The 14,057-nt window shown below is 44.9% G+C and overlaps 1 pseudogene; it reads right to left on the reverse strand.

Moving 5' to 3' along the window:
* The window catches only part of LOC120053260, a 271,421-nt pseudogene that overhangs the window by 204,999 nt on the left and 52,365 nt on the right, over positions 1-14,057 (reverse strand).

Consider the following 14,057-nt stretch of genomic DNA (forward strand, 5'->3'; position numbering starts at 1 on the left):
AATCTACATTGTAGAATATGGAATCATGAAGTAACCAAAAAACTGTTAAACAAATCCAAATGTTTTTTTATTTCAGATTCTTCAAAGTAGCCACCCTTTGCCTTGATGACAGCTTTGCACACTCTTGGCATTCTCTCAACCAGCTTCAAGAGGTAGACACCTGGAATGCAATTTAATTAACAGATGTGCCTTCTTAAAAGTTAATTTGTGGAATTCCTTTCCTTTTTAATGCATTTCAGCCAATCAGTTGTGTTGTGACAAGGTAGGAGTGGTATACAGAAGACAACCCTCTTTGGTAAAAGTCCATATTATGGCAAAAACAGCTCAAATAAGCAAAGATAAATTACAGTCCATCATTACTTTAAGACATGACAGTCAGTCAATCCGGAAAATTTCAAGAACTTTGAAAGTTTCTTCAAGTGCAGTCGCAAAAACCATGAAGCACTATGATGAAACTGGCTCTCATGAGGACCGCCACAGGAAAGGTTGACCAGAGTTACCTCTGCTGCAGAGGATAAGTTCAGATTGCAGCCCAAATAAATACTTCAGAGTTCAAGTAACAGACATCTCAACATCAACTATCCAGAGGAGACTGCGTGAATCAGGCCTTAATGGTCAAATTGCTGCAATGAAACCACTACTAAAGGACACCAATAAGAAGAAGAGACTTGCTTGAGCCAAGAAACACGAGCAACAGACATTAGACTGGTGGAAATTTGGCCAAATTTGAGGTTTTTGGTTCCAACCGCCGTGTCTTTGTGAGACGCAGAGTAGGTGAACGGATGATCTCCGCAAGTGTGGTTCCCACCGTGAAGCATGGAGGAGGAGGTGTGATGGTGTGGGGGTGCTTTGCTGGTGATACTGTCTGTGATTTATTTAGAATTCAAGGCACACTTAACTAGCATGGCTACCACAGCATTCTGCAGCAATACGCCATCCCACCATTTTCCCGTTTTTCAACAGGAAAATGAACCAACACACCTCCAGGCTGTCTAGGGGCTATTTGACTAAGAAGGAGAGTGATGGAATGCTGCATCAGATGACCTGGCCTCCACAATCCCCCAAACTCAACCAAATTGAGATGGTTTGGGATGAGTTGGACCACCGAGTGAAGGAAAAGCAGCCAACAAGTGCTCAACATATGTGGGAACTCCTTCAAGACTGTTGGAAAAGCATTCCAGTTTAAGCTGGTTGAGAGAATGCCAAGAGTGTGCAAAGCTGTCATCAAGTCAAAGGGTGGATACTTTGAAGAATCAAAAATCTAAAATATATTTTGATTTGTTTAACACTTTTTTGGTTACTACATGATTCCATATGTGTTATTTCATAGTTTTGATGTCTTCCCTATTATTTTACAATGTAGGAAATAGTAAAAATAAAGAAAAGCTCTTGAATGAGTAAGTGTGTCCAAACTTTTGACTGGTACTGTACATATAGGTAGGGATAAAGTGACTAGGCAACGGGATAGATAATAAACAGTAACAGCTGCACATGTGATGAGTCAAAAGAGATATTAGTACAAAAAAGGTTATTGCAGATATTCCGGGTAGCTATTGGTTAACTATTTTGAAGTCTTATAGCTTGGGGGTAGATGACGTTCAGGCTCCTGTTGGTTCCATACTTGGTGCATCGGTTCCGCTTGCCGTGCTGTTGCAGAGAGAACAGTCTATGACTTGGGTGTCTGGAGTCTTTGACAATGTTTAGGGCATTCCTCTGACACCACCTGGTATAGAGGTCCTGGATGGCAGAGAGCTCGGACCCAGTGATGTACTGGGCCATACGCATCTGCCTGGGCCATTTGGCATCTGCCTTGCGGTCAGATGCCAAACAGTTGCCATACCAAGCAGTAATGCAGCCAGTCAAGATTCTCTCAATGGTGCAGCTGTAGAACTTTTTGAGGATCTGAGGGCCCATGCTGAATCTTTTCAGCCTCCTGAGGGGGAAGAGGTGTTGTCGTCTGCAAACTTAATGATGGTGAGTCGTGCGCACTCACGCAGTCGTGGGTAAACAGGGAGCATATGAGGGGACTAAGCAGGTACCACTGAGGGGCCCCCGTGTTGAGGGTCAATATGGCGAATGATTTGTTGCCTACCCTCACCACCTGGGGGCAGCCATTCAGGGAGTCCAGGATTCAGTTGCAGATGGAGGTGTTTAATCCCAGGGTCCTTAGCTTAGTGATGAGCTTGGAGGGCACAATGGTGTTGAACGCTGAGCTGTAGTCAATGAACAAATCAAACTTTATTCGTCACATGCGCCGAATACAACAAGTGTAGACCATATCGTGAAATGCTTACATTAGAACAGCATTCTCACGTAGGTGTTCCTTTTGTCCAGGTGGGAAAGGGCAGTGTGGAGTACAACGGAGATTGCGTCATCTGTGGATCTGTTATGGCGCTATGCAAATCTGAGTGGATCCAGCGTGTCTGGGATGATGGTGTTGTTGTGAGCCATGACCAGCCTTTCAAAGGATTTCATGGCTACAGATGTAAGTTCTACGGGGCGATAATCATTTAGACAGTGTCATGACTGTCCTGTGGGGATCAGACTGGGTCAGATCAGATGGGTGGGTGACAGTAAGCAGGCCTCTCTCTCTCTCTGACAGAGGGGAGAAAGGAGTACAATAGAGATTGCGTCATCTGTGGATCTGTTAGGGCGGTATGCAAATCGGATGGGAGAGAGAGGGAGCTACTGGATGGTCGACTGTACACACTCTGTCGTAAATTTAAGCAGGAGAGAACTCGCTCTCTGCTCTTTAGTAGCAACCAAAGGAATATCTTTGTTCAGACACTTTTGCCCGCCCAAAACGCTAACGTCCAAAAGTGGATAACGGAACAATAATTCTAACATAGGGGATTTGGGAAATTGTCAGCGGGGAGAAGTAGAAAATGAATGTAACTTGGAAAAGATACCCCTTAATCTGTCAAGTTTTCATCCAATATGATGTGAATACATTGTGAAAAATGATGAAAGTATTTTAAGATATGAATGTGATTTTAGTTTTCTAATGAGATAATCGTTTTTGAAATCCTTTGCACAGTAACTAGCCACGCCCCGAGTGAGGTCAGAGAGCTTGTCAGCATGACAGAACGACCATTTTTACCAAGAGTGTCACGCCCTGACCTTAGAGATCCTTTTTATGTCTCTATTTTGGTTTGGTCAGGGCGTGAGTTGGGGTGGGCATTCTATGTCTGGTGTTCTATGTTTTCTTTTCTGTGTGTTTGGCCGGGTGTGGTTCTCAATCAGAGGCAGCTGTCTATCGTTGTCTCTGATTGAGAACCATACTTAGGTAGCCTTTTTCCACCTGTTTGTTGTGGGTAGTTGTGGGTAGTTTTCTGTTTTGTGTTGTTGCACCAGACAGAACTGTTTCGTTTTGTTCACTCTCTTTGTTGTTTTTGTTGTTTCAGTGTTCAGGTTATTTATTAAATTATATAATGAACACTTACGACGCTGCGTTTTGGTCACCTTCATTCCAGGACGATCATTACAGAACTACCCACCACCAAAGGACCAAGCAGCGTGGTGGAATGGACTCCTGGACATGGGAGGAAATCTTGGACGGCAAGGGACCCTGGGCACAGCCGGTAGAGTATCGCCGTCCTAAAGAGGAGCTGGAAGCAGATAAAGCGGAGCGGCGACATTACGAGGAGTTGGCTCGAGGAAAACGTGCACGAGAGGCAGCCCCAGAATTTGTTTGGGGGGGGCACACGAGGAGATTTGCGGAGTCAGGTAGGAGACCTGAGCCAACTCCCCGTGCTTACCGTGGCGAGCATGTGACTGGTCAGGCCCCGTGCTATGGGGTGATGCGCACGGTGCGCTATATCCCAGCTCCTCGCATCGGCCGGGCTAGAGTGGGCATCGAGCCAGGACGGAGTGTGCCAGCCCTGCTCTCCAGGCCTCCAGTGCGTCTCCTCAGCCCGGGTTATCCTGCGCCAGCCCTACGCACGGTGTCCCCGGTTCGCCAGCACAGCCCTGTGCGGCTTGTTCCAGCTCCCCGCACTTGCCGGGCTACAGGGGGGATCCAGCCAGGACGAGTTGTGCTAGCTCTGCGCTCGAGACCGCCAGTGCGCCTCCATGGCCCAGTGTATCCGGTGCCTCGGCCAAGGAAGAGGCCTCCTGCATGTCTCCCCAGCCTGGTGAGTCCTGTGCCTTCTCCCAGAGCCAGGCCTCCTGTGTGTCTCTCCACTCCTGTGGTGATCCATGGCACGAAGCTTCCAGTGATGATCCATGGCAAGAAGCCTCCAGTGATGATCCATGGCAAGAAGCCTCCAGTGATGATCCATGGCACTAAGCCTCCAGTAATGATCCATGGCAAGAAGCCTCCAGTGATGATCCATGGCACGAAGCCTCCAGTGATGATCCATGGCAAGAAGCCTCCAGTGGTGATCCATGGCACGAAGCCTTGGGAGGAAATCTTGGACGGCAAGAGACCCTGGGCACAGCCGGTAGAGTATCGCCGTCCTAAAGAGGAGCTGGAAGCAGATAAAGCGGAGCGGCAATGCTACGAGGAGTTGGCTCGAGGAAAACGTGCACGAGAGGTAGCCCCAGAATGCTTTTTGGGGGGGGCAGTGAAGTCACCAGCCACCACACTGCTTCTGGGTGAGCATTTTCTTGTTTGCTTATGGCAATATACAGCTCTTTGAGTGCGGACTTAGTGCCAACATTGGTTTGTGGTGTAAATATAGAGCTACGAAAAATATAGATGAAAACTCTTGGTAAATAGTGTGGTCTACAACTTATCATGAGGTATTCTAACTCAGGCAAGAATAATCTTGAGACGCACCAGTTGTTGTTAACAAAGAGACATACCCCCCCAGAGTTTGCCCGATGCAGCCATTCTGTCCTGCCGATGTATAGAAAATCCAGCTAGATTTATATTTATCATGTCCTTGTTCAGCACGACTCAGAGAAACATAGGATATTACAGTTCTTCAGATCACATTGACAGGATAGTATCGAATCGAGCTCATACAGTTTATTCTCCAGTGATTCTCCATGTTCGCCAATAGAACAAAGGGTAGAGGTGATTTATCCACTCTCTGACATAGTCTCGTCAGGTATCCAGAACATGTGACTTGGGCTGGAGCCAAACCCTTCCAGTGCCTCTCACTTTATAGCCACTGGTCCTTATTGTGTATCTCTCAGTGGTCAGGGCCCCTCATCCTCAGAAGAGCAGTTCCTAGCCCAGGGTCTCATCTTCATAACCACAGCCCTAATGAAGGTCTTTAATGGGCCTACTGCTGGCCCTAAATGCTATCACCCCCTCAAGTGGCGGTGTTAAGTACCAAAGAGGGAGAGATGAGTGAATTGTTTATTGTAACTAGCCCCCTCTGGCCTGACCTCTGACCTCTAAGATAACCTGCCTGAAGGAGGTGATTGGCTGTGGGTGCAGCTAGGCTCTGTCCAATGGTCATTAGGTCTTTATTGGCAATACCGGGACAGGATCTGGTACAGGAACTGGAACAAACCGGTTGAAATGTGTGTATAAGTGGTCACGACACCAGAATTTTGACTTTGATACAGATACTAGGTTTAGTATCCCGATTCTCGATACCATCACAATTCTCAATACAAAAATTATACCAAAATGATACCACGGCAAAAAAGTCATACAGTAAAACTTCAATTAAACGCAGTCTCAAATAGCCGCCTGTCCCTTTTAATAGCTGGGCACTGGCACTTATTTCAGGAAATAAACGCCTGTTTCAAATAAACACTGGGTCTAAATGAATTGTTTATGAGGTTACCATTAATTACCATGAACTGTTTACGAGGTTTAATGTTTGATTTGTTACATTAAATAATTCAGTAATGACTCAAAAAACTTATGCTAATCATACATTTTTATCGCCAGTAAGAAACTGCTAGCCATTGGCTGCTAACAACTGAGAACTGCTAGCTAACAGGCAAGCACAAAAAATAGTCAACAACTTTGGGAGTACAGAACCCTAGAAATGGCAGATCACCCTCTACTGGCGAAAGTAAGGTTACAGAAAATACACAGACAGCATAGAATATTTATTGTCAAGGATTATTTTATTTTTTTATTTTTTTCGGCATACTAAGACAAAATAAAGGTGACACAAGGTGTATATGATAACACATTAGTGCATGAAATTAAGAAATTGATTAAAATGCTGTAAGTGAATGCTGGAATTAAACAATTAAACATGCAAATGAGCAAAAGCTATGTGCATTAAGGAAATAGACCCCTGGCTGAAATAGAAGCCTGTTTCTAATAAGCCCCTGTTGTGTTCAGTGATTTAAGCAAATAAACGCCCGGGCTATTAATTTAGGTTTTACAGTATTAACCGAAGTCTCAGAATGTTACTTGAACTTTAACTCATTGGATTTTTTTACATCAATATTTTTCAGAAACAGCCATGTTCAACTTAATGAATCAATTAAATAAATCATAGAATCACTTTGACTTTGTTTATACCAATCTAACTACATAACAATATAATGTTAATCATTTATTTGAATGGTAAATCTATTGATAAACATGGTAAATCAAGATGGAGCCTAGGCCTACTCACTATATACAGGTGAAGGTATATTCAATAGGAGTGTGTGAATGCACTGAGTTATTGAGCTAATTGTGGCTGATTTCATGGGGCTACAGATGACAAACAATCCCTTCCATTTGGGACAGCATGAGTGGGGAGCTAACATGATGCTGCCAAGGCTAAGGCTAAGTTGAGCCGGCACAGGGGACATCAGATGCGATGATAGACAGACTTGATCCGTGAGACAAATAATTCAGAAAGTAACAAAAATCCTAGTACCGAACCGTTTTTCATGTTCTAGTATCAAAAAAGTACAGACGTTTTGGTGTACCATGCAACACTAGAGTGTATTGTGTGTGTGTGCATATGTGTGTTTGTCAGTGGCATGTACTCATGGATACAAAGGGCAACAAGGCATCCCCAAAAAATGTACCAATAAAAAAGGAAAAAAACGAAATAATGTAACTTTCGTCTATCTGTGTTAATTATCCTTCAATTCGAAAAAGCCTGAATGTGCTGTACACTACCAGTCAAATATTTTAGAACACCTCCTCATTCAAGGGTTTTTCTTTATTTTTTTACAATTTTCTACATTGTAGAATAATAGTGAAGACATCAAAACTATGAAATAACACACATGGAATCAAGTACTAACCAAAAAAGTGTTTAACAAATCAAAATATATTTTATATTTGAGATTCTTCAAACAGCCACCCTTTGCCTTGATGACAGCGTTGCACACTCTTGGCATTCTCTCAACCAGCTTCACCTGGAATGTTTTTTCAACAGTCTTGAAGGAGTTCCCACATATGCTGAGCACTTGTTGGCTGCTTTTCCTTCACTCTGCGGTCCGACTCATCCCAAACCATCTCAATTTGGTGGAGGTCGGGGGATTGTGGAGGCCAGGTCATCTGATGCAGCACTCCATCACTCTCCTCCTTGGTAAAATAGCCCTTACACAGCCTGGAGGTGTGTTGGGTCATTGTCTTGTTGGAAAAACAAATGATAGTCCCACTAAGGCCAATCCAGACGGGATGGCGTATCAATATATAAAATATATAAAATATTTAATGGAAAAGTGTTGCCTGCATATGTATTCACCCCTTTGCTATGAAGCCCCTAAATAAGATCTGGTGCAACCAAATACTTTCAGAAGTCACATAATTAGTTAAACAAAGTCCACCTGTGTGCAATCTAAGTGTCACATGATCTGTCACATGATCTCAGTATATATATACACCTGTTCTGAAAGGCCCCAGAGTCTGCAACACCACTTAAGAAGGGGCACTACCAAGCAAGCAGCAGTATGAAGGCCAAGGAGCTCTCCAAACAGGTCAGGGACAAAGTTGTGGAGAAGTACAGATCAGGGTTGGGTTATAAAAAAATATCGGAAACTTTGAACATCCCACGGAGCACCATTAAATCCATTATTTAAAAAATTGAAAGAATATGGCACCAGAACAAACCTGCCAAGAGATGGCCGCCCACCAAAACTCACGGACCAGGCAAAGAGGGCATTAATCAGAGATGCAACAAAGAGACCAAAGATAACCCTGAAGGAGCTGCAAAGCTCCACAGCGGAGATTGGAGTATCTGTCCATAGGACCACTTTAAGCCGTACACTCCACAGAGCTGGGTTTTACGGAAGAGTGGCCAGAAAAAAAGCCATTGCTTAAAGAAAGAAATAAGCAAACACTTTTGGTGTTTGCCAAAAGGCATGTGGGAGACTCCCCAAACATATGGAAGAAGGTACACTGGTCAGATGAGACTAAAATTGAGCTTTTTGGCCATCAAGGAAAACGCTATGTCTGGCGCAAACACAACACCTCTCATCACCCCGAGAACACCATGCCCACAGTGAAGCATGTTGGTGGCAGCATCATGTTGTTGGGATGTTTTTCACCAGCAGGGACTGGGAAACTGGTCAGAATTGAAGGAATGATGGATGGGGCTAAATACAGGGAAATTCTTGAGGGAAACCTGTTTCAGTCTTCCAGAGATTTGAGATTGGGACAGAGGTTCACCTTCCAGCAGGACAATGACCCTAAGCATACTGCTAAAGCAACACTCGAGAGGTTTAAGGGGAAACATTTAAATGTCTTGGAATGGCCTGGTCAAAGCCCAGACCTCAATCCATTTGAGAATCTGTGGTATGACTTAAAGATTGCTGTACACCAGTGGAACACATTCAACTTGAAGGAGCTGGAAAGGTTTTGTCTTGAAGAATGGGCAAAAATCCCAGTGGCTAGATGTGGCAAGCTTATAGAGACATACCCCAAGAGACTTGCAGCCGTAATTGCTGCAAAAGGTGGCTCTACAAAGTATTGACTTTAGGGGGGTGAATAGTTATGCACACTCAAGTTTACAGTTTTTTTTGTCTTATTTCTTGTTTGTTTCACAAGAAAAAATATGTTGCATCTTCAAAATGGTGGGCATGTTGTATAAATCTAATGACATAACACTCCCCCCAAAAAATCTATTTAAATTCCAGGTTGTAATGCAACAACATTTGAAAAATGCCAAGGGGGTGAATACTTTCGCAAGCCACTGTATATGTTTTGTGCCTGAAGACATGCATTCTGTTATAGAGTTGGTACATTCAGAAAGCTGCATTGTGCCATTCACAGCCTCTCCTCTTCTCTCTCCTCTACCCTCCAATTTGCTTCACTCCGCTCCCCTCTGCTCTCCTGTTCTGATGAGAATTAATGTACTCTGACGTCCCAAAGGGACTCCCCCACTACCCCCACCACCACCCCTAATGAAGAAATACAGCCTGGCCAAAAACACGGAGGGAGAGAGGTAAGAAAAAGAGGAGGATTGAGGGAGAGAGGGGGGAGTACAAAGAGAAAGGACGAGAGGAGGGGAGAAAGAAGGAGTACAGGGAGGGAGAGATTGTAAGACATAGAGATGGGGAGAGGGAGAGAGAAAGATATAGAGAGAAAAGAGATGGAGAAAAGGGCTACATAGAGGGAAATAGAGTGAGGTATGAAGAGAAGGAGAAAGAAAGAGAAAAGGGAAGAGAAAGGGACGGGTTCTCTCTCAGTATGGATCACTGGTCCCAGACATCTCCTGACTTATGGGTTAATCTGCCTCTACCATTAAGCACCATCACACTCTGATCACAGAGCAAAGGACAGGTCACTCACTACTACTACTGGTCTGGTCCCCATTCCTTCACTTCAGGAGAGGCTGTGGGTGCAGGAGAGCTGGGGAAGCAGGGGGGTGCTTTGGCAAGGGTTAAGTGGAGGGGGGGGCATGTGGTGTGTGGAAAAGGAGACACCGGCTTGGTGGGTTGGAGGAGTTGCTGGGGATGGAGTATAAGGAGGGCGTCTGAGGAGACTGGAGGTGGGCAGGGGATAAGGGGGTAAGGGGAGGCTGTGGAAGGGTTTGGCTGCAGCCCAAGTCACATGGCCTGGATGGCCATACCCTGCCCCAGGGCAGCCAGGGGCAATGACAGCCCTAAAACTCCCCTAGGACCAGCAATACACCCTGTGCACAAACGTAAACACACACAGACACACACACAGAATATGAGCATGGCTGCAAGAACAGAACGTGACCCCAAGACTGCAACAGAGTGACGACACACACGCCCTGAACGCTGACCACCACAGAATAAGTGTTACAAAGTCTCTTGTGGAGCAATGTCATCCACACACATCGCATGGACGTACGTGCCCATATGGTGTCCGACAGAGGCCCATGGTCAGGATGTCCTGTGTGACTGTCGGTGTGACAGTGTGTGAGAGTAGGTGACTCAAACTAATACCAACTGTGGCTCGGTCTCAAATAGCCTTGCATTGTGGGTAGCTCAGGTTACACATCCTCCGTTTTCACTTATCCTTTTCTAATCTCCTCTGACACAGACAGACAGACAGACAGACAGACAGACAGACAGACAGACAGACAGACAGACAGACAGACAGACAGACAGACAGACAGACAGACAGACAGACAGACAGACAGACAGACAGACAGACAGACAGACAGACAGACAGACAGACAGAGTGTATCAGAGCACTGAGAGCAGAGGGAATAAGCCAAATTAAAGTGTTATTAGGGCAACGGAGACTGTGTGTGTGCGTGTGTGTAACGACAGCAACATCGGGGGAGATAAACCCCTAAAGGTAGGAGAATAATGACTGATATGCACAGACCTCATCAAATGACAGACTTCATTATGTCTAACTCATCTGGGCATGTACTATACTATATCAAGCATGAGGGAGTTAACTGCTCTGAAAAAAACACTAATGATCTTATTTAATCAAAACCTAAGTATGGATTTATTTTCTTAGCGGTCCAAACCAGACGATCAGGCTGCTTTCTGTTTTTGAAGACCCCTGGGGCGATGATATTGCTACAGTATAACTGATTTGTATTGGAATAAACAAAAACAACCACAGAGTAGGAGAATGGGACAGACAGGTTTACAGTGAGAGGGGGTGGAGAATTGTGTACAGTTTCTTGGCCTTGAATGAGTCAGCGAACTCTGACACTGCGGAGAGAGGCCAGGTCCAACCTCATGGCCTCCACCCTGGCCTTGTGCTGCAAAGAGAACAAACACAACACATCATCATGGCCATCCTCATCATGACTCCACGGCATATTGAGAATCCGTCACACACATACACACACACTAGCTCCTGGGCTGACTCCCATAAATCAGAAGCAGACTTTTAGATTGACATCAGCTGATGTTGAGGTAGACCAGACAGTGTGCAGATGTCTGCAGATCTGATGAGACATCATGAGCACAGCCCAACTACAGCAGACAGACACTATTATGTCTCAGGATGTCGTCTCGGGTTCACATGGTACTGCCGGTTCTGTCTGTCTGCTGCCAGAGTGTGCGTGCATGTGTAGTTCATCACACACCATATGCCGGTAGACAGGAGAGGAGGAGAGTGGAGAGGAGATTAAGCGGTGAAAGATACATTACTGTAGAGCTGAATACATAGCTGCATTTACACACTGAATACAGACTACTCATCATCTACTCTATCAGACTGGATTCAGTCTACATACACAGCTGATCCTGTCAGAGATGTATTATCATGACCAGGTATAGAACCCAGTCCTCAGCCCTGTCCCCTCACAGCAGTCACGCGTTTGTTCTCAGTGTTTTAACTCAGGACCTCTGCTCTCCATATAACATACAAGTAGGGTTATTCAGATTTCCATACCTTCATACCGTTCTGGTACCATACCGGGGTATACGTTATTACAGACAGTGCACACAAGGGTCGTTATATATCTTTCAAAACGATCCAGGAGGGATTGATTGTCTCTGCTGTAACCAAGAAGCTTGATCTTGCAAGTTAGCCACTTAGCTAGCAAGTTAGCAAACCAAATGCATAGCTGGTTCCGTGAGCTGGAGATAATTAATTTGGCACAACGTGCACAGATAGGGCTACACCTGTGCAGAGCACATGCCCCTTTCCCCTTCCAGTCTTCAAAGTGGCCTTTTCGGTGGTGGTAGATTTTTTTTGCATACATTTTTTTTTCTGGTTGTTGTTCTGAACCCACTGCCCGCAAGTTGTCGTTGAATTCTCATCTACGCTTCAGAACCAAAAAGTTGCGTGTCTTGACTGTTGACCAATGACCAGTCATCAGCGTTGGCGCACATATCCAGATGAGTGACCAGACAGAACTTGTTTCACTTCCTCCAGCTTTGCCTGACGAAAACAGAGCAGTCCTACATTTATATGATCCATATAAAACACAGTTTAGAAATCTACTATGGAGGCATCTTTCCCAGAACAACAACAGGGTACCTGGCAATTTGATTGATCATTTTCCTATTTCAGATAGACCTAGTTTGGGTGGCTACTGGCTATATGTCTAAAGAAAAGCAGCTGATGGCACTGCCTTCAACACTATAGGATGAAGTGACATATTCTGAATGTATCACAATATTGGTAAGGAAGAACAAGGCTACAACGGCTGGCAACAGGCACTCTGCAAGCAGGCAGCCCTCCGATCCTGCAACCTCTGCTACAAATAGACTGTATGATTTAGCTCGCTCTGGACTCCAGAGAAGTGACATGATATATCGCTAGTTGATGTTGAATGCTAACATGAATTCATTTTGCTCCAAATGCAGGTGTAAAATGCAGTTTATTTCTGTAGCCTATCTTGCTTTTTGAAAATTCATCAACATTTATGGCTGTAATGACAGGCGACAATACATTTGCGTGGGTCGCAAGTTTTGTACAACTCCTTTTTGGGGGTAGCCAGCTAAAAAGTTTGAAAACCACTAGGGTACATGTTAGTGGCGATGCATGGAGTTGGGTTATAGTAATGGCAGGCGACAGTATTTCTGACAATCTTATATTTTGACAGGATTTGTGTGGTCATTGTTACTAAGTGCAGCATTTATTCCAGATGAAAATAGTTTTGCAATATACTATACTCACAAGACTGCTGCTTACCCTCTTCTTTTAATAAATGCTCAATTTCTTGGTGGGGTGCAATTTTTTGGGTTTGAGCACATGCCCCCCAAAAGGTCTGTCTTAGATAGTTAACTTATAGTTAGTTATAAGCAGTGGTGTATCACCCCCCCCCCCCCCCCCCCCCCCGCTGCCCAAACGAGCCGGGGGGTCCCCAACCCAATTGTTCTTTTTTTGGTATAATCTTACCGTCTGTATTTTAAAATATCACGGTATACTGTATATATGGTATGTCACCCAAGCCTACATACAAGTACACACACGGGACCTGCAGCATGTGCAGGTGTGTGAGGTGTGTGATTGTGTGTGAGTGTAGCGTGAACCAGGGAAGCGTGTGTTCCTCTCAGACCAATGGTCCGTTAGACTCATCCCTCAAGCCAGAGAAAAACACCACTCCTGGGATTCCACCGTCTGGGATTGGGAATATCAGCTATTCCTGATGCACGCGCACACACACACTTCCCCCGCTGTTTGTCCCTGGAGAGCACTGTCAGCTCACATTACCCCAGGAAAAAGCGTTCAATGTTCCGCTCTCCGCTTCCGACTCCCCCGTCAGCCTTTTCCCACATCTCATCTCTATCCCAGGAACGTCATGAGGGAGCGTCTTTCCTTCATGCAGCTGTCTCTGTAGAGAGTAACTGTACAGGACACCACAGCAAGGACACACATGGAACAATACCCACCAGCCAAGCCAAACACGCCAAGGGTTAACAGCTCCTTCGTATTTAAGGTACATTTTTCAGGAGTTTTACAATTGCATTTACTGCCCCTATAAGAATTTACACATTCACACACGTAATACACACACACAAATATTCAATTCTGCGACTCAAGGGTAAAACCAGGCCAGCGTAGAATGATCTAATCTGAATGGTGCTCTTGATGCTATGATATACCATTCCAGGGCTGCTATTACACAGAGTTAAGGAGGTGATGATGGCCATTATACATGTCTGATTATAGGGAGATCGGGGATGTTTCGTATGATCTACACACAGCATTAATCACAGGTGAGAGAGTATGATCAGCTCCTTTAATGACCCTGTAAAAGTGGCACACAACAAACACACGGTCTAAACCTCCCTCACTTCCCTTACTA

Source organism: Salvelinus namaycush, chromosome 9 (genome assembly GCF_016432855.1).
Source record: "Salvelinus namaycush isolate Seneca chromosome 9, SaNama_1.0, whole genome shotgun sequence".
NCBI classification, from domain to species: Eukaryota; Metazoa; Chordata; class Actinopteri; order Salmoniformes; family Salmonidae; genus Salvelinus; species Salvelinus namaycush.